The sequence below is a fragment of the Schistocerca nitens genome, chromosome 1, assembly GCF_023898315.1.
Source record: "Schistocerca nitens isolate TAMUIC-IGC-003100 chromosome 1, iqSchNite1.1, whole genome shotgun sequence".
Classification (NCBI taxonomy): Eukaryota; Metazoa; Arthropoda; class Insecta; order Orthoptera; family Acrididae; genus Schistocerca; species Schistocerca nitens.
The window spans coordinates 1,120,979,734-1,120,996,292 of record NC_064614.1 but is presented as its reverse complement, the minus strand read 5'-3'; the positions used below and the strand labels follow the sequence as shown (position 1 = coordinate 1,120,996,292).

Below are 16,559 nucleotides of genomic sequence, written 5' to 3'. Positions count from 1 at the left end.
CGAGAAAACATCGCAATGGCACAAAAAACGAGAAAAAGCTGGCAGCGGTGGGATTCGAACCCACGCCTCCGAAGAGACTGGTGCCTTAAACCAGCGCCTTAGACCGCTCGGCCACGCTACCTGTGCCCGTGTTCTTCGCTTTTGTAGAAACAGTGCACGACACAGCTTCCTGTTCTGCTGCGACTGGCTGCTCATCCATTGCACCTCAAACAACTGCCATTTTCGAATAGAGATTAACTACACAGGCAGCTGCCCGCTCTCTGGTGCGGCGGCATTACGTGTTGATAATGAATTGGTAGTGCCACCCGCAGCCTGCGGAACATGAGTGAAAAATCAAGAGGGCACCGTGATTTCAAACACTGAGTCACAATCGTCACTGCAGCGACAGCAAGGCAAAACTTTAAAAATTGCCGTGACCAGGATTCGAACCTGGGTTATTGCGGCCACAACGCAATGTCCTAACCACTAGACGATCACGGCCACGGAGGCACCGCCGACGGCAGTTCTCGCGACTGCAAGTGGCGATGAACAGCAAAGCTCGGCCCACACACCACTGTGTCTCCCCACAGCTGTGCCAGACGCGGTCTCCATTATATGTATACTGGCAAACAAACGTGTCTGCGCTGTTAGGACACTAAGCAGTGTGGTTAGCTGCATTCAACCCCCGTGGCAATGTCTTGCAGTCCTCCAACTCTGTTGACCACAGGTATGTGCCTCGATAAGAGGTGGACAGATGTCGCATCGCTCTCGCCGTCACTTGTGACCGCGAATCGTACTTAACGTAATTTTCTGCAAGCGTCAGCGGAGCGTCAGTCGAGCTAAAAGCTAAGTCGGGCCAAGTCGCATAAGAGGAGCAACAAAACGCGCATTTCCGGTACCGGGAATCGAACCCGGGCCTCCTGGGTGAGAGCCAGGTATCCTAGCCACTAGACCACACCGGATAACGACGCAAGCGCTCCTCCAGCGAACGCAGCAAACAGTACACACGCTACTTGACGACAACGGCCAAAATTTAGCGTTTCCACTTTGTAGAACGGCATGCTCGGGACGCATTTCGTGGAGACGAACGCCAGCAATCGTGACACCAGACTGCGCCTGTGAATCCTGTCGTTGCACCACGCACTGTGCTGCTACGACAATTTAAGAAAGAGACGCTCACGGCTTGCTGCGCTGTTCCCTTCGCGGGTAATCAGTGCTCCTGCTTTCGAGACAGAAAACGTTGGCAGCTGTGGGATTCGAACCCACGCCTCCGAAGAGACTGGTGCCTGAAACCAGCGCCTTAGACCGCTCGGCCACGCTACCTACGTGGCACGGCGGTCACAGGAGCTGCGTTCTACCCCACGAGAAAACATCGCAATGGCACAAAAAACGAGAAAAAGCTGGCAGCGGTGGGATTCGAACCCACGCCTCCGAAGAGACTGGTGCCTTAAACCAGCGCCTTAGACCGCTCGGCCACGCTACCTGTGCCCGTGTTCTTCGCTTTTGTAGAAACAGTGCACGACACAGCTTCCTGTTCTGCTGCGACTGGCTGCTCATCCATTGCACCTCAAACAACTGCCATTTTCGAATAGATGGTTCAAATGGCTCTGAGCACTATGGGACTTAACATCTATGGTCATCAGTCCCCTAGAACTTAGAACTACTTAAACCTAACTAACCTAAGGACAGCACACAACACCCAGCCATCACGAGGCAGAGAAAATCCCTGACCCCGCCGGGAATCGAACCCGGGAACCCGGGCGTGGGAAGCGAGAACGCTACCGCACGACCACGAGATGCGGGCTTTTCGAATAGAGATTAACTACACAGGCAGCTGCCCGCTCTCTGGTGCGGCGGCATTACGTGTTGATAATGAATTGGTAGTGCCACCCGCAGCCTGCGGAACATGAGTGAAAAATCAAGAGGGCACCGTGATTTCAAACACTGAGTCACAATCGTCACTGCAGCGACAGCAAGGCAAAACTTTAAAAATTGCCGTGACCAGGATTCGAACCTGGGTTATTGCGGCCACAACGCAATGTCCTAACCACTAGACGATCACGGCCACGGAGGCACCGCCGACGGCAGTTCTCGCGACTGCAAGTGGCGATGAACAGCAAAGCTCGGCCCACACACCACTGTGTCTCCCCACAGCTGTGCCAGACGCGGTCTCCATTATATGTATACTGGCAAACGAACGTGTCTGCGCTGTAAGGACACTAAGCAGTGTGGTTAGCTGCATTCAACCCCCGTGGCAATGTCTTGCAGTCCTCCAACTCTGTTGGCCACAGGTATGTGCCTCAATAAGAGGTGGACAGACGTCGCATCGCTCTCGCCGTCACTTGTGACCGCGAATCGTACTTAACGTAATTTTCTGCAAGCGTCAGCGGAGCGTCAGTCGAGCTAAAAGCTAAGTCGGGCCAAGTCGCATAAGAGGAGCAACAAAATGCGCATTTCCGGTACCGGGAATCGAACCCGGGCCTCCTGGGTGAGAGCCAGGTATCCTAGCCACTTTTTTTTTTTTTTTTTTTTTTTTTCGGGCCTCCATCCTCCCCTTATAGCCCGTCACTTGCACTCACCAAAATTGCCTTCATCGGCTAGCTTCAGTAGCTATAATTGTAATGAACTAAATGTCTCCTCATGAGACGGAAATGAAAATACTTCTGGATTGGTACCCCTGACTCTCCGTAGGTGTACGGGGGGAATTTCAGCAGACGGGTGGCTTCAGAGTTTGTCTTCTCGGTGAATAGCTATTGCTAATGTATTCCGTTGTGTAACATTCGTTGTTTTTGTCGTCCATGTCTCAAGTATTAATTCTGTTTCAGCTGCTCGTAACTCCGAAGCCCCGGCCACCAAAGTCTCCATGACATCCTACCAGGGAACCTTTTTGGTTTCCTAACATAAGGGAAATAAAAGAATAAAAGCGTCGCCCCATTAGTATGGCAAATGGTATACAAAAAAAAAACGAGTAAAGAGATTGAAAGAAGTGATAAAGTCAAGATTCTTGCAATATAGTGACTCTATGTCAACGTTCGTAATAAAAAACAAGCATAGTTTTCTTTATATTTCGTCGTTCGTAGCAGTGTCTGGTGTTCCATCGTTAAATGTATCCAATATTCTTCTTTACTCTTCTCTTGCTCGGATAGGAGGTAGTATACAGTCTGGCCCTTTAGCCAATTGACGGCACGTCGTTTTGTATTGGGATACGGAACTTCGTCAGGGTTGAGTAGGCGTGTCGGTGTTATCCTACTTGGTGACGTCCGCAGTATGCTTGCGAGTTTCTGTGTGCAGACGGACCATATGTCCTGTACAGCGTTGCAAGTAAATCTATGCTCGTCTGTGTCGACTAAGTGACATCTGACACAATTCGGTGTTTCAGCCAGGTGAATCTTGTGTAACCTCGAATTGGTCGGAAATTTCCTATTGACTGCCATGTACCAAGTGGAGCGCACTGTAGATGAAAGAAGCGGGTCGTGAATGTTCTCCCAGACTTGTTTCCAGTTATAACCTCGACATTTCTCCTCCACTATATTGCGTGGTGTACCTTCCGTCAATGTGGCGTAAATTGCTTTGACTTTGTGTCGGTCTGCCTCTGGAATTCTTCGTTGTATGTAGCTAAGTTCGAGGATGAAATACCTGAAGTGACAGAGCGAGTTCAGAATGTGTTTTACATCTACAGGTGGGTCCAGATTGGGAGGCACTATTTCATTCAAAATGTGAGCCGTCAGTGTGTTAGGCGATCTGTGCCACTGTTTGTATGTTTGACTAACATACAAGGCTTTTGCTTTGAGGTAGACATCCGTCAAATTGAGGCCTCCCTTCCAAACTGGGAGGGTGAGGGTTTCATACTTTACTTTAAATATCTGACCCCTGGTAACAAAGTGGCCAAGCGCCGCTAACATTTGTTGTGCCATAGTCTTTGGTAATGGCAGTACTTGGGCAACGTAATGAACTTTGGAAATTATGTAGGTGTTAACTAAGGCCACTCTTTGAATGGCATTTAGAGCTCGCAGGCTATGTTGCCGTATGCCAGCGCGCATTTTTGCCAGCAGTTTTCTATAGTTCAAGGCAGCCGTGCGGCGGATATTGCGTGTGTATTCAATCCCGAGGCAGGTGATCGTTTCCAAACTTCTTATTCTTTCAGCAGCACCGAGTTCTAATCCACGTCCAATGTGCATTAAGCCTGACTTGTGACGGTTGAGTTTCGCCCCTGATGCAGCTTCATACGTTGTTACAATGTGGAAAGCTTTCTCTAAGTCCTCGTCTTTCGTTACTACAAAACTGACATCATCTGCGTATGCCTGGCAAATAATCTTCTGACCATGAATGAGCAGCCCTGGAAGGTCTTGCGTCAGGGAGTACAAGAATGGCTCGAGTGCTATGGCAAACAATGCCATCGACATTGGGCAGCCCTGTCGTACTGAACTTGCGATACTGATCGGCCTGCTTAAGCGTCCATTTACATTGATTTGCGACGTACCATTCATCAGGAGGGTTTTAACAGTAGCAGTGATTTTCTGAGGAAAATGCATGGCGTCCATGGTGCGTAGGAGATAGGAGTGGTTCACCCTGTCAAAGGCCTTTTCAAAGTCGAGAGACACAAGGGCACTTGGGATGTCACAGGCTGCGGCAATCGCTATGAGATCTCTATATGCAGTTAAAGTGTTGAAAATATTTCTATTTGTTCCAACACACGTTTGGTAGTCGCCGGTAACGCTGGTAATGACTGAATTTAATCGTTGCATAATGACACGTGCGAAAATTTTATAGTCAGTGTTAAGCAATGTTAAAGGCCGGAGATTCTCAACAGTTTTACCTCCTGGAGTTTTTGGAATTAGCACCACTATCCCTTTACAAAAATCTTTCAAGCTGTCATTTCGAATGTTCATAATGTCATTACAGACCAGAGTCAACTTACTAATTAACTGTCGCCTAAATGTGTGATAAAACTCGGCAGGTAACCCGTCAGGACCAGGCGATTTATTTCTTGGGCTTCTGAGAATGGCGTCTGCCACTTCATCCTCGAGTATGTCTGAGGCGAGTTCTTCCGCCTGTTCCGGACCAAGTCTCCCCCACGCCCTGTCCGCAAGGACTGCCTGCGCTGCCACATCAATTGGTTTTTCAGCTAGTAACGCTGTAAAATGTTTATGAATTTCTTCTTGAATAGCAGTTTGTGTGTCGAAAAGGCGACCGTCTGCAGTTTTTAGCTCAGTCAGTATTTTCCTGTTTCTTCTTTTTTGCTCTTGTATAACATGGTACATGGATGTTGTCTCCTCCCGCACTGCATTTTGCAGGCGTGTTCTCACTTGATAGCCTTCAGATTGTCGTCGCGTCAGTGTGAGGAGTGTCGCCTTGATTCTTTTGATCTGCAGGTGATTGGCCACTACTGTATTATCGTCTTTGTAAAGGTCTCGGAGGCACTGAAAATAGAAGTCTATTGTGGTCCTCTGCCAGGCGGATTTCTCGCGAGAGTAACACTTCATCGCTTTTATGAGAGCTGGCTTTGCACATTTTATCCACCACGAGAAAGCCGAATTGTACAGTGGAAATTTCCGTTCACAATCTGCCCATGTGTGTTGGAAGACAGCGTGGCACCCTGGATCTGAGAAATGGGAAACATTCAGTTTCCACGGGCCTCTCGCTCTATATGTACCCTGTCTTTCCATATTGATGGTACATATATATGCTACATGGTCAGAGAATATAAGCGGCCATCGCTCCGCTTGCAAAATATGGTCCCGTAAATTGGAAGTTGCATAAATTCTGTCAATGCGGCTGGCAGAATGGCTGGTGACGTGGGTAAAACCGGGCATGTCGCCGTGTTTAAGTTCCCACGTGTCGAGCAGGTTTAATTCTCTAACAATGTCCAGAAGTTCTATGGAAGTGTTAAAATGCGGCGTTTGGTCTTTGGGTTTTAGTACACAGTTGAAATCACCGGCAAATACGACTTGGCCTGTGCGGGTTGTAAAAAGCGGCACTATCTCTTCCTTAAAAAACTCCGATCTCTGGCGTTTTTTTCCCGTTCCAGAAGGGGCATAAACATTTATGAATCGGGTGTTGTGGATTGTCCCCGCAATACCTCTGCTGTTCGGCAGTCTGTCGACATTGGCTACGGCGATGCCTTCTTTGGTCAAAAGTGCAGTTCCGAGTTCACTGCCACGTCCCGGGTTGATTAACGCATTGTAACCTGTGATACGATCCAGATCAATGTCGGCGACCTCTTGCAACAGCGCAATGTCGACATCAGCTGCATATAAGAAATCCGTAAGATTCCTCAGGTTTGACGTACTGCTGATCTTGTTGATGTTGACCGTGGCAACACGGTATGCCTGTAAGGGTGGCATGAGGGCAGAGGTATGCGTGGCGTTGAGCCGCTCCCTTAGGGATGACGGAGGGGCATCAATTAAAAGAAGTCGGGGTCGGCATCGACCGTCTGAAGAGCAGATTCAGTCTGCCGTTGCTCATGCGATTCCGTTTCCCGCACGTCTGACACTGTTTCTCGGTCTTGTCCCTGTACTCCGGTCATACCGTTGTCGTGAGAGCATTCTTCGACGTCGTCCGCCCAGTTACGCGGTTGGTGAGCTTCACGCGGATCTGCACTGCTATCTGGCAGGTGGCCACTTGTACCTTCTGTAGCTACCGACATCATCTTCGCCTGTGACGGGGAGGGTCCGTTGTCGGAGTCAACCTCTGAGCCGTCAGTGCGGGACTTTTTGGATGTCTGGGAAGTTGCAGTGGAAACCTGAGACGTCACGTCGGTCATCTTCTGACGCACCTGATTGGCTTTCTCACGCAGTGGTTGCGCTTTTGTGTCAGCACCCTGTTGCGCGATTCTTCGCTTCTTCTGCTTTTTCGGGGAAGGGCACTTGGAGGTTTGAGCAGTGTTCTCCTGAGTGGCACAGTTTTCGGCCATGGGAAAAACTTCCGCCGCTTGCGGCTGTTCGAAGGCGTTACAGACCTGGCTGCCATCCTGCGTCTCCTTACTTCCCTCCGTAACTTCCTGTAAGGAAGCTCCGAGGGTTTCCGGTACATTACTCGTCTCCATTGGTATGTTCTCCTCGGTGTGATCAGTGTATGCATCTAGGGTGAAATCGACGCTGAGTTCTGGAGCGGTGTTTACACGGGCGGCGGCGACGTAAGTGATCGGTAACGTAGAACTGGGGCCAGGCTGCTCACGCTCGCCAGTCGGGATCTGCGCTACGCGCCTCTGAAGACACTGAGCGCGGACGTGTGCTGTAGAGCCACATCCCGAGCATGTCCGTGGTTGCCCGTCATAAATTACTATGGCCCTGTACCCACTGATAATGATGTAAGATGGAATATGCTTCAGCAATTCGAGTTTCACTTGCCGCACACCGTTTAATACTGGGAATATATGTTGCCCCGACCATTTCTCAGCAACGTTGCTTATTACCGAACCATATTCCCGTAGTTTGGCGTTAATCTGCTCGGCAGTTACTTCGAAGGGCAGTTCAAATATTCTGATGGTTCGCAATCCCAAGCCGGCTTGCGTTAGTCGCACCTCGCCAACGTTCCCGTCTGAATGTTTGAACCTAAGGGAGCCACCACAAGACGCAACAATTTGTTCACATCGTTCAGGCGTCACCAATTTCAAGTAAACGGTACTACTAACGATCGATAAGTGAATGCCAATTAAATCGTCAAGCGTTAATTTCATAACATCTCGCACAAATAGTTCTACCTCAAAGGATTTTGGTCTGGCAAATTTCGGGTCGAATGTCAACTTAAGAGTGTCTTTCCGTTCTGGTTGAGTCATGATTGCATTCGTGTGTTCATTACCGAGGGTAGTGTTATCGCTGTAAGCGCGCACTCACCATGCACAGCGACCGCCGCCGGCAGCGACGAAGAGCCACTAGACCACACCGGATAACGACGCAAGCGCTCCTCCAGCGAACGCAGCAAACAGTACACACGCTACTTGACGACAACGGCCAAAATTTAGCGTTTCCACTTTGTAGAACGGCATGCTCGGGACGCATTTCGTGGAGACGAACGCCAGCAATCGTGACACCAGACTGCGCCTGTGAATCCTGTCGTTGCACCACGCACTGTGCTGCTACGACAATTTAAGAAAGAGACGCTCACGGCTTGCTGCGCTGTTCCCTTCGCGGGTAATCAGTGCTCCTGCTTTCGAGACAGAAAACGTTGGCAGCGGTGGGATTCGAACCCACGCCTCCGAAGAGACTGGTGCCTGAAACCAGCGCCTTAGACCGCTCGGCCACGCTACCTACGTGGCACGGCGGTCACAGGAGCTGCGTTCTACCCCACGAGAAAACATCGCAATGGCACAAAAAACGAGAAAAAGCTGGCAGCGGTGGGATTCGAACCCACGCCTCCGAAGAGACTGGTGCCTTAAACCAGCGCCTTAGACCGCTCGGCCACGCTACCTGTGCCCGTGTTCTTCGCTTTTGTAGAAACAGTGCACGACACAGCTTCCTGTTCTGCTGCGACTGGCTGCTCATCCATTGCACCTCAAACAACTGCCATTTTCGAATAGAGATTAACTACACAGGCAGCTGCCCGCTCTCTGGTGCGGCGGCATTACGTGTTGATAATGAATTGGTAGTGCCACCCGCAGCCTGCGGAACATGAGTGAAAAATCAAGAGGGCACCGTGATTTCAAACACTGAGTCACAATCGTCACTGCAGCGACAGCAAGGCAAAACTTTAAAAATTGCCGTGACCAGGATTCGAACCTGGGTTATTGCGGCCACAACGCAATGTCCTAACCACTAGACGATCACGGCCACGGAGGCACCGCCGACGGCAGTTCTCGCGACTGCAAGTGGCGATGAACAGCAAAGCTCGGCCCACACACCACTGTGTCTCCCCACAGCTGTGCCAGACGCGGTCTCCATTATATGTATACTGGCAAACGAACGTGTCTGCGCTGTTAGGACACTAAGCAGTGTAGTTAGCTGCATTCAACCCCCGTGGCAATGTCTTGCAGTCCTCCAACTCTGTTGACCACAGGTATGTGCCTCGATAAGAGGTGGACAGATGTCGCATCGCTCTCGCCGTCACTTGTGACCGCGAATCGTACTTAACGTAATTTTCTGCAAGCGTCAGCGGAGCGTCAGTCGAGCTAAAAGCTAAGTCGGGCCAAGTCGCATAAGAGGAGCAACAAAACGCGCATTTCCGGTACCGGGAATCGAACCCGGGCCTCCTGGGTGAGAGCCAGGTATCCTAGCCACTAGACCACACCGGATAACGACGCAAGCGCTCCTCCAGCGAACGCAGCAAACAGTACACAGGCTACTTGACGACAACGGCCAAAATTTAGCGTTTCCACTTTGTAGAACGGCATGCTCGGGACGCATTTCGTGGAGACGAACGCCAGCAATCGTGACACCAGACTGCGCCTGTGAATCCTGTCGTTGCACCACGCACTGTGCTGCTACGACAATTTAAGAAAGAGACGCTCACGGCTTGCTGCGCTGTTCCCTTCGCGGGTAATCAGTGCTCCTGCTTTCGAGACAGAAAACGTTGGCAGCTGTGGGATTCGAACCCACGCCTCCGAAGAGACTGGTGCCTGAAACCAGCGCCTTAGACCGCTCGGCCACGCTACCTACGTGGCACGGCGGTCACAGGAGCTGCGTTCTACCCCACGAGAAAACATCGCAATGGCACAAAAAACGAGAAAAAGCTGGCAGCTGTGGGATTCGAACCCACGCCTCCGAAGAGACTGGTGCCTTAAACCAGCGCCTTAGACCGCTCGGCCACGCTACCTGTGCCCGTGTTCTTCGCTTTTGTAGAAACAGTGCACGACACAGCTTCCTGTTCTGCTGCGACTGGCTGCTCATCCATTGCACCTCAAACAACTGCCATTTTCGAATAGAGATTAACTACACAGGCAGCTGCCCGCTCTCTGGTGCGGCGGCATTACGTGTTGATAATGAATTGGTAGTGCCACCCGCAGCCTGCGGAACATGAGTGAAAAATCAAGAGGGCACCGTGATTTCAAACACTGAGTCACAATCGTCACTGCAGCGACAGCAAGGCAAAACTTTAAAAATTGCCGTGACCAGGATTCGAACCTGGGTTATTGCGGCCACAACGCAATGTCCTAACCACTAGACGATCACGGCCACGGAGGCACCGCCGACGGCAGTTCTCGCGACTGCAAGTGGCGATGAACAGCAAAGCTCGGCCCACACACCACTGTGTCTCCCCACAGCTGTGCCAGACGCGGTCTCCATTATATGTATACTGGCAAACGAACGTGTCTGCGCTGTAAGGACACTAAGCAGTGTGGTTAGCTGCATTCAACCCCCGTGGCAATGTCTTGCAGTCCTCCAACTCTGTTGGCCACAGGTATGTGCCTCAATAAGAGGTGGACAGACGTCGCATCGCTCTCGCCGTCACTTGTGACCGCGAATCGTACTTAACGTAATTTTCTGCAAGCGTCAGCGGAGCGTCAGTCGAGCTAAAAGCTAAGTCGGGCCAAGTCGCATAAGAGGAGCAACAAAATGCGCATTTCCGGTACCGGGAATCGAACCCGGGCCTCCTGGGTGAGAGCCAGGTATCCTAGCCACTAGACCACACCGGATAACGACGCAAGCGCTCCTCCAGCGAACGCAGCAAACAGTACACACGCTACTTGACGACAACGGCCAAAATTTAGCGTTTCCACTTTGTAGAACGGCATGCTCGGGACGCATTTCGTGGAGACGAACGCCAGCAATCGTGACACCAGACTGCGCCTGTGAATCCTGTCGTTGCACCACGCACTGTGCTGCTACGACAATTTAAGAAAGAGACGCTCACGGCTTGCTGCGCTGTTCCCTTCGCGGGTAATCAGTGCTCCTGCTTTCGAGACAGAAAACGTTGGCAGCGGTGGGATTCGAACCCACGCCTCCGAAGAGACTGGTGCCTGAAACCAGCGCCTTAGACCGCTCGGCCACGCTACCTACGTGGCACGGCGGTCACAGGAGCTGCGTTCTACCCCACGAGAAAACATCGCAATGGCACAAAAAACGAGAAAAAGCTGGCAGCGGTGGGATTCGAACCCACGCCTCCGAAGAGACTGGTGCCTTAAACCAGCGCCTTAGACCGCTCGGCCACGCTACCTGTGCCCGTGTTCTTCGCTTTTGTAGAAACAGTGCACGACACAGCTTCCTGTTCTGCTGCGACTGGCTGCTCATCCATTGCACCTCAAACAACTGCCATTTTCGAATAGAGATTAACTACACAGGCAGCTGCCCGCTCTCTGGTGCGGCGGCATTACGTGTTGATAATGAATTGGTAGTGCCACCCGCAGCCTGCGGAACATGAGTGAAAAATCAAGAGGGCACCGTGATTTCAAACACTGAGTCACAATCGTCACTGCAGCGACAGCAAGGCAAAACTTTAAAAATTGCCGTGACCAGGATTCGAACCTGGGTTATTGCGGCCACAACGCAATGTCCTAACCACTAGACGATCACGGCCACGGAGGCACCGCCGACGGCAGTTCTCGCGACTGCAAGTGGCGATGAACAGCAAAGCTCGGCCCACACACCACTGTGTCTCCCCACAGCTGTGCCAGACGCGGTCTCCATTATATGTATACTGGCAAACGAACGTGTCTGCGCTGTTAGGACACTAAGCAGTGTGGTTAGCTGCATTCAACCCCCGTGGCAATGTCTTGCAGTCCTCCAACTCTGTTGACCACAGGTATGTGCCTCGATAAGAGGTGGACAGATGTCGCATCGCTCTCGCCGTCACTTGTGACCGCGAATCGTACTTAACGTAATTTTCTGCAAGCGTCAGCGGAGCGTCAGTCGAGCTAAAAGCTAAGTCGGGCCAAGTCGCATAAGAGGAGCAACAAAACGCGCATTTCCGGTACCGGGAATCGAACCCGGGCCTCCTGGGTGAGAGCCAGGTATCCTAGCCACTAGACCACACCGGATAACGACGCAAGCGCTCCTCCAGCGAACGCAGCAAACAGTACACAGGCTACTTGACGACAACGGCCAAAATTTAGCGTTTCCACTTTGTAGAACGGCATGCTCGGGACGCATTTCGTGGAGACGAACGCCAGCAATCGTGACACCAGACTGCGCCTGTGAATCCTGTCGTTGCACCACGCACTGTGCTGCTACGACAATTTAAGAAAGAGACGCTCACGGCTTGCTGCGCTGTTCCCTTCGCGGGTAATCAGTGCTCCTGCTTTCGAGACAGAAAACGTTGGCAGCTGTGGGATTCGAACCCACGCCTCCGAAGAGACTGGTGCCTGAAACCAGCGCCTTAGACCGCTCGGCCACGCTACCTACGTGGCACGGCGGTCACAGGAGCTGCGTTCTACCCCACGAGAAAACATCGCAATGGCACAAAAAACGAGAAAAAGCTGGCAGCGGTGGGATTCGAACCCACGCCTCCGAAGAGACTGGTGCCTTAAACCAGCGCCTTAGACCGCTCGGCCACGCTACCTGTGCCCGTGTTCTTCGCTTTTGTAGAAACAGTGCACGACACAGCTTCCTGTTCTGCTGCGACTGGCTGCTCATCCATTGCACCTCAAACAACTGCCATTTTCGAATAGATGGTTCAAATGGCTCTGAGCACTATGGGACTTAACATCTATGGTCATCAGTCCCCTAGAACTTAGAACTACTTAAACCTAACTAACCTAAGGACAGCACACAACACCCAGCCATCACGAGGCAGAGAAAATCCCTGACCCCGCCGGGAATCGAACCCGGGAACCCGGGCGTGGGAAGCGAGAACGCTACCGCACGACCACGAGATGCGGGCTTTTCGAATAGAGATTAACTACACAGGCAGCTGCCCGCTCTCTGGTGCGGCGGCATTACGTGTTGATAATGAATTGGTAGTGCCACCCGCAGCCTGCGGAACATGAGTGAAAAATCAAGAGGGCACCGTGATTTCAAACACTGAGTCACAATCGTCACTGCAGCGACAGCAAGGCAAAACTTTAAAAATTGCCGTGACCAGGATTCGAACCTGGGTTATTGCGGCCACAACGCAATGTCCTAACCACTAGACGATCACGGCCACGGAGGCACCGCCGACGGCAGTTCTCGCGACTGCAAGTGGCGATGAACAGCAAAGCTCGGCCCACACACCACTGTGTCTCCCCACAGCTGTGCCAGACGCGGTCTCCATTATATGTATACTGGCAAACGAACGTGTCTGCGCTGTAAGGACACTAAGCAGTGTGGTTAGCTGCATTCAACCCCCGTGGCAATGTCTTGCAGTCCTCCAACTCTGTTGGCCACAGGTATGTGCCTCAATAAGAGGTGGACAGACGTCGCATCGCTCTCGCCGTCACTTGTGACCGCGAATCGTACTTAACGTAATTTTCTGCAAGCGTCAGCGGAGCGTCAGTCGAGCTAAAAGCTAAGTCGGGCCAAGTCGCATAAGAGGAGCAACAAAATGCGCATTTCCGGTACCGGGAATCGAACCCGGGCCTCCTGGGTGAGAGCCAGGTATCCTAGCCACTAGACCACACCGGATAACGACGCAAGCGCTCCTCCAGCGAACGCAGCAAACAGTACACACGCTACTTGACGACAACGGCCAAAATTTAGCGTTTCCACTTTGTAGAACGGCATGCTCGGGACGCATTTCGTGGAGACGAACGCCAGCAATCGTGACACCAGACTGCGCCTGTGAATCCTGTCGTTGCACCACGCACTGTGCTGCTACGACAATTTAAGAAAGAGACGCTCACGGCTTGCTGCGCTGTTCCCTTCGCGGGTAATCAGTGCTCCTGCTTTCGAGACAGAAAACGTTGGCAGCGGTGGGATTCGAACCCACGCCTCCGAAGAGACTGGTGCCTGAAACCAGCGCCTTAGACCGCTCGGCCACGCTACCTACGTGGCACGGCGGTCACAGGAGCTGCGTTCTACCCCACGAGAAAACATCGCAATGGCACAAAAAACGAGAAAAAGCTGGCAGCGGTGGGATTCGAACCCACGCCTCCGAAGAGACTGGTGCCTTAAACCAGCGCCTTAGACCGCTCGGCCACGCTACCTGTGCCCGTGTTCTTCGCTTTTGTAGAAACAGTGCACGACACAGCTTCCTGTTCTACTGCGACTGGCTGCTCATCCATTGCACCTCAAACAACTGCCATTTTCGAATAGAGATTAACTACACAGGCAGCTGCCCGCTCTCTGGTGCGGCGGCATTACGTGTTGATAATGAATTGGTAGTGCCACCCGCAGCCTGCGGAACATGAGTGAAAAATCAAGAGGGCACCGTGATTTCAAACACTGAGTCACAATCGTCACTGCAGCGACAGCAAGGCAAAACTTTAAAAATTGCCGTGACCAGGATTCGAACCTGGGTTATTGCGGCCACAACGCAATGTCCTAACCACTAGACGATCACGGCCACGGAGGCACCGCCGACGGCAGTTCTCGCGACTGCAAGTGGCGATGAACAGCAAAGCTCGGCCCACACACCACTGTGTCTCCCCACAGCTGTGCCAGACGCGGTCTCCATTATATGTATACTGGCAAACGAACGTGTCTGCGCTGTTAGGACACTAAGCAGTGTGGTTAGCTGCATTCAACCCCCGTGGCAATGTCTTGCAGTCCTCCAACTCTGTTGACCACAGGTATGTGCCTCGATAAGAGGTGGACAGATGTCGCATCGCTCTCGCCGTCACTTGTGACCGCGAATCGTACTTAACGTAATTTTCTGCAAGCGTCAGCGGAGCGTCAGTCGAGCTAAAAGCTAAGTCGGGCCAAGTCGCATAAGAGGAGCAACAAAACGCGCATTTCCGGTACCGGGAATCGAACCCGGGCCTCCTGGGTGAGAGCCAGGTATCCTAGCCACTAGACCACACCGGATAACGACGCAAGCGCTCCTCCAGCGAACGCAGCAAACAGTACACAGGCTACTTGACGACAACGGCCAAAATTTAGCGTTTCCACTTTGTAGAACGGCATGCTCGGGACGCATTTCGTGGAGACGAACGCCAGCAATCGTGACACCAGACTGCGCCTGTGAATCCTGTCGTTGCACCACGCACTGTGCTGCTACGACAATTTAAGAAAGAGACGCTCACGGCTTGCTGCGCTGTTCCCTTCGCGGGTAATCAGTGCTCCTGCTTTCGAGACAGAAAACGTTGGCAGCTGTGGGATTCGAACCCACGCCTCCGAAGAGACTGGTGCCTGAAACCAGCGCCTTAGACCGCTCGGCCACGCTACCTACGTGGCACGGCGGTCACAGGAGCTGCGTTCTACCCCACGAGAAAACATCGCAATGGCACAAAAAACGAGAAAAAGCTGGCAGCTGTGGGATTCGAACCCACGCCTCCGAAGAGACTGGTGCCTTAAACCAGCGCCTTAGACCGCTCGGCCACGCTACCTGTGCCCGTGTTCTTCGCTTTTGTAGAAACAGTGCACGACACAGCTTCCTGTTCTGCTGCGACTGGCTGCTCATCCATTGCACCTCAAACAACTGCCATTTTCGAATAGATGGTTCAAATGGCTCTGAGCACTATGGGACTTAACATCTATGGTCATCAGTCCCCTAGAACTTAGAACTACTTAAACCTAACTAACCTAAGGACAGCACACAACACCCAGCCATCACGAGGCAGAGAAAATCCCTGACCCCGCCGGGAATCGAACCCGGGAACCCGGGCGTGGGAAGCGAGAACGCTACCGCACGACCACGAGATGCGGGCTTTTCGAATAGAGATTAACTACACAGGCAGCTGCCCGCTCTCTGGTGCGGCGGCATTACGTGTTGATAATGAATTGGTAGTGCCACCCGCAGCCTGCGGAACATGAGTGAAAAATCAAGAGGGCACCGTGATTTCAAACACTGAGTCACAATCGTCACTGCAGCGACAGCAAGGCAAAACTTTAAAAATTGCCGTGACCAGGATTCGAACCTGGGTTATTGCGGCCACAACGCAATGTCCTAACCACTAGACGATCACGGCCACGGAGGCACCGCCGACGGCAGTTCTCGCGACTGCAAGTGGCGATGAACAGCAAAGCTCGGCCCACACACCACTGTGTCTCCCCACAGCTGTGCCAGACGCGGTCTCCATTATATGTATACTGGCAAACGAACGTGTCTGCGCTGTAAGGACACTAAGCAGTGTGGTTAGCTGCATTCAACCCCCGTGGCAATGTCTTGCAGTCCTCCAACTCTGTTGGCCACAGGTATGTGCCTCAATAAGAGGTGGACAGACGTCGCATCGCTCTCGCCGTCACTTGTGACCGCGAATCGTACTTAACGTAATTTTCTGCAAGCGTCAGCGGAGCGTCAGTCGAGCTAAAAGCTAAGTCGGGCCAAGTCGCATAAGAGGAGCAACAAAATGCGCATTTCCGGTACCGGGAATCGAACCCGGGCCTCCTGGGTGAGAGCCAGGTATCCTAGCCACTAGACCACACCGGATAACGACGCAAGCGCTCCTCCAGCGAACGCAGCAAACAGTACACACGCTACTTGACGACAACGGCCAAAATTTAGCGTTTCCACTTTGTAGAACGGCATGCTCGGGACGCATTTCGTGGAGACGAACGCCAGCAATCGTGACACCAGACTGCGCCTGTGAATCCTGTCGTTGCACCACGCACTGTGCTGCTACGACAATT

The 16,559-nt window shown here is 52.2% G+C and overlaps 30 non-coding genes across 30 annotated transcripts; all 30 read right to left on the bottom strand.

Moving 5' to 3' along the window:
* Positions 1-39: 39 nt before the first annotated feature.
* Trnal-aag (transfer RNA leucine (anticodon AAG)) lies at positions 40-121 on the bottom strand. The gene has a single exon. It is a non-coding gene; the product is annotated as a tRNA-Leu (tRNA).
* Positions 122-408: 287 nt separating this feature from the next.
* On the bottom strand, positions 409-480 carry Trnah-gug (transfer RNA histidin (anticodon GUG)). The gene has a single exon. It is a non-coding gene; the product is annotated as a tRNA-His (tRNA).
* Positions 481-869: 389 nt separating this feature from the next.
* Trnae-cuc (transfer RNA glutamic acid (anticodon CUC)) lies at positions 870-941 on the bottom strand. Its single transcript has one exon. It is a non-coding gene; the product is annotated as a tRNA-Glu (tRNA).
* A 279-nt stretch (positions 942-1,220) lies between these two features.
* Trnal-cag (transfer RNA leucine (anticodon CAG)) lies at positions 1,221-1,302 on the bottom strand. Its single transcript has one exon. It is a non-coding gene; the product is annotated as a tRNA-Leu (tRNA).
* Positions 1,303-1,380: 78 nt separating this feature from the next.
* Trnal-aag (transfer RNA leucine (anticodon AAG)) lies at positions 1,381-1,462 on the bottom strand. The gene has a single exon. It is a non-coding gene; the product is annotated as a tRNA-Leu (tRNA).
* A 510-nt stretch (positions 1,463-1,972) lies between these two features.
* On the bottom strand, positions 1,973-2,044 carry Trnah-gug (transfer RNA histidin (anticodon GUG)). The gene has a single exon. It is a non-coding gene; the product is annotated as a tRNA-His (tRNA).
* Positions 2,045-8,146: 6,102 nt separating this feature from the next.
* Positions 8,147-8,228, bottom strand: Trnal-cag (transfer RNA leucine (anticodon CAG)). Its single transcript has one exon. It is a non-coding gene; the product is annotated as a tRNA-Leu (tRNA).
* A 78-nt stretch (positions 8,229-8,306) lies between these two features.
* Positions 8,307-8,388, bottom strand: Trnal-aag (transfer RNA leucine (anticodon AAG)). The gene has a single exon. It is a non-coding gene; the product is annotated as a tRNA-Leu (tRNA).
* Positions 8,389-8,675: 287 nt separating this feature from the next.
* On the bottom strand, positions 8,676-8,747 carry Trnah-gug (transfer RNA histidin (anticodon GUG)). Its single transcript has one exon. It is a non-coding gene; the product is annotated as a tRNA-His (tRNA).
* A 389-nt stretch (positions 8,748-9,136) lies between these two features.
* On the bottom strand, positions 9,137-9,208 carry Trnae-cuc (transfer RNA glutamic acid (anticodon CUC)). Its single transcript has one exon. It is a non-coding gene; the product is annotated as a tRNA-Glu (tRNA).
* A 279-nt stretch (positions 9,209-9,487) lies between these two features.
* Trnal-cag (transfer RNA leucine (anticodon CAG)) lies at positions 9,488-9,569 on the bottom strand. The gene has a single exon. It is a non-coding gene; the product is annotated as a tRNA-Leu (tRNA).
* A 78-nt stretch (positions 9,570-9,647) lies between these two features.
* Trnal-aag (transfer RNA leucine (anticodon AAG)) lies at positions 9,648-9,729 on the bottom strand. The gene has a single exon. It is a non-coding gene; the product is annotated as a tRNA-Leu (tRNA).
* Positions 9,730-10,016: 287 nt separating this feature from the next.
* On the bottom strand, positions 10,017-10,088 carry Trnah-gug (transfer RNA histidin (anticodon GUG)). The gene has a single exon. It is a non-coding gene; the product is annotated as a tRNA-His (tRNA).
* Positions 10,089-10,477: 389 nt separating this feature from the next.
* On the bottom strand, positions 10,478-10,549 carry Trnae-cuc (transfer RNA glutamic acid (anticodon CUC)). The gene has a single exon. It is a non-coding gene; the product is annotated as a tRNA-Glu (tRNA).
* Positions 10,550-10,828: 279 nt separating this feature from the next.
* Positions 10,829-10,910, bottom strand: Trnal-cag (transfer RNA leucine (anticodon CAG)). Its single transcript has one exon. It is a non-coding gene; the product is annotated as a tRNA-Leu (tRNA).
* A 78-nt stretch (positions 10,911-10,988) lies between these two features.
* Positions 10,989-11,070, bottom strand: Trnal-aag (transfer RNA leucine (anticodon AAG)). Its single transcript has one exon. It is a non-coding gene; the product is annotated as a tRNA-Leu (tRNA).
* A 287-nt stretch (positions 11,071-11,357) lies between these two features.
* Positions 11,358-11,429, bottom strand: Trnah-gug (transfer RNA histidin (anticodon GUG)). Its single transcript has one exon. It is a non-coding gene; the product is annotated as a tRNA-His (tRNA).
* Positions 11,430-11,818: 389 nt separating this feature from the next.
* Trnae-cuc (transfer RNA glutamic acid (anticodon CUC)) lies at positions 11,819-11,890 on the bottom strand. Its single transcript has one exon. It is a non-coding gene; the product is annotated as a tRNA-Glu (tRNA).
* A 279-nt stretch (positions 11,891-12,169) lies between these two features.
* Positions 12,170-12,251, bottom strand: Trnal-cag (transfer RNA leucine (anticodon CAG)). Its single transcript has one exon. It is a non-coding gene; the product is annotated as a tRNA-Leu (tRNA).
* Positions 12,252-12,329: 78 nt separating this feature from the next.
* Positions 12,330-12,411, bottom strand: Trnal-aag (transfer RNA leucine (anticodon AAG)). Its single transcript has one exon. It is a non-coding gene; the product is annotated as a tRNA-Leu (tRNA).
* A 510-nt stretch (positions 12,412-12,921) lies between these two features.
* Trnah-gug (transfer RNA histidin (anticodon GUG)) lies at positions 12,922-12,993 on the bottom strand. The gene has a single exon. It is a non-coding gene; the product is annotated as a tRNA-His (tRNA).
* A 389-nt stretch (positions 12,994-13,382) lies between these two features.
* Positions 13,383-13,454, bottom strand: Trnae-cuc (transfer RNA glutamic acid (anticodon CUC)). The gene has a single exon. It is a non-coding gene; the product is annotated as a tRNA-Glu (tRNA).
* Positions 13,455-13,733: 279 nt separating this feature from the next.
* Trnal-cag (transfer RNA leucine (anticodon CAG)) lies at positions 13,734-13,815 on the bottom strand. Its single transcript has one exon. It is a non-coding gene; the product is annotated as a tRNA-Leu (tRNA).
* Positions 13,816-13,893: 78 nt separating this feature from the next.
* On the bottom strand, positions 13,894-13,975 carry Trnal-aag (transfer RNA leucine (anticodon AAG)). Its single transcript has one exon. It is a non-coding gene; the product is annotated as a tRNA-Leu (tRNA).
* Positions 13,976-14,262: 287 nt separating this feature from the next.
* Positions 14,263-14,334, bottom strand: Trnah-gug (transfer RNA histidin (anticodon GUG)). Its single transcript has one exon. It is a non-coding gene; the product is annotated as a tRNA-His (tRNA).
* A 389-nt stretch (positions 14,335-14,723) lies between these two features.
* Positions 14,724-14,795, bottom strand: Trnae-cuc (transfer RNA glutamic acid (anticodon CUC)). Its single transcript has one exon. It is a non-coding gene; the product is annotated as a tRNA-Glu (tRNA).
* A 279-nt stretch (positions 14,796-15,074) lies between these two features.
* Positions 15,075-15,156, bottom strand: Trnal-cag (transfer RNA leucine (anticodon CAG)). Its single transcript has one exon. It is a non-coding gene; the product is annotated as a tRNA-Leu (tRNA).
* A 78-nt stretch (positions 15,157-15,234) lies between these two features.
* Positions 15,235-15,316, bottom strand: Trnal-aag (transfer RNA leucine (anticodon AAG)). The gene has a single exon. It is a non-coding gene; the product is annotated as a tRNA-Leu (tRNA).
* A 510-nt stretch (positions 15,317-15,826) lies between these two features.
* Positions 15,827-15,898, bottom strand: Trnah-gug (transfer RNA histidin (anticodon GUG)). The gene has a single exon. It is a non-coding gene; the product is annotated as a tRNA-His (tRNA).
* A 389-nt stretch (positions 15,899-16,287) lies between these two features.
* Positions 16,288-16,359, bottom strand: Trnae-cuc (transfer RNA glutamic acid (anticodon CUC)). Its single transcript has one exon. It is a non-coding gene; the product is annotated as a tRNA-Glu (tRNA).
* Between the last annotated feature and the right edge of the window lie 200 nt (positions 16,360-16,559).